This window comes from Papaver somniferum, chromosome 2 (assembly GCF_003573695.1).
Source record: "Papaver somniferum cultivar HN1 chromosome 2, ASM357369v1, whole genome shotgun sequence".
Lineage (NCBI taxonomy): Eukaryota > Viridiplantae > Streptophyta > Magnoliopsida > Ranunculales > Papaveraceae > Papaver > Papaver somniferum.
Genome location: NC_039359.1, coordinates 53,794,746 through 53,795,672, shown reverse-complemented (window position 1 = coordinate 53,795,672; position 927 = coordinate 53,794,746).

The window sequence follows — 927 nt, the reverse complement described above, 5'->3', positions numbered from 1 at the left end:
AAACAATAAATATAAAGAACCGTATCAAACAACTCTACCACGAACAAATTGATGAGGGATGAATCACAGGTTCAACAAGCTGTCCTTAACACATTAGTTCGCGGGTATACTCTAAAGTAATGCTAAACTCCAACGTGCGAAGATGTGTCCAGGATAAGACTGCCCGATATAACTTGTACTAGCACAATACAAGTTACCCACTCTTAAACTCAGCAATGGGAATGGAAGTAAAACGCCGCACGAAAATAAAAGAAAGAAGATGAAGAAAAGTAGACCTAGAGATGGTCGCTTCTTGTGTGTTTTGAAAAAAGATTTTCATGTTGTATTTATAGGAAAATTAACTTGCAAATCAAGTTAGGTTTAGGTTTTTTCTTATAAAACGAGTTTTGTTTCTTGTAAAACAATTAAATACAAATATTTTTTTTTCCATAAATACACCTCTTAAATAAATTATTTATCAAGTTAAAAACTTGCAAAAAATAATTTCAAGTAGACACGGACTTGGTGCTTGGCGCACGCGCATGGGCATGGGTCGAAACATGTATTTTTCCATAACTCATATGTAGTTTTATCTTATCCTTTAAAGGGTACTTTGTTCAGGATGTAATTGGATGAGAGGATAGCCTCCCCCCACAAATTCGAAGGTAATCCTGAACTAATCAACATGGCATTCATCATATCCTTAAGGATATGGTTCTTAAGTTCAGCTACACCATTGGATTGAGGTGAATAAGAGGCTGTAGTTTCATGTATTATGCCATGTTCTTCACAGAAATCTCCAATAGGAATTAGATACTCACCACCACGGTCAGACCTAAAAGTTTTAATGGTAGCATTCAATTGGTTTTCAACTTCACGTTTATATATCTTAAAGGCTTCTAAGGCATCGTCCTTCCCTCTAAGCAAATAAACCTGACAATACCTCGT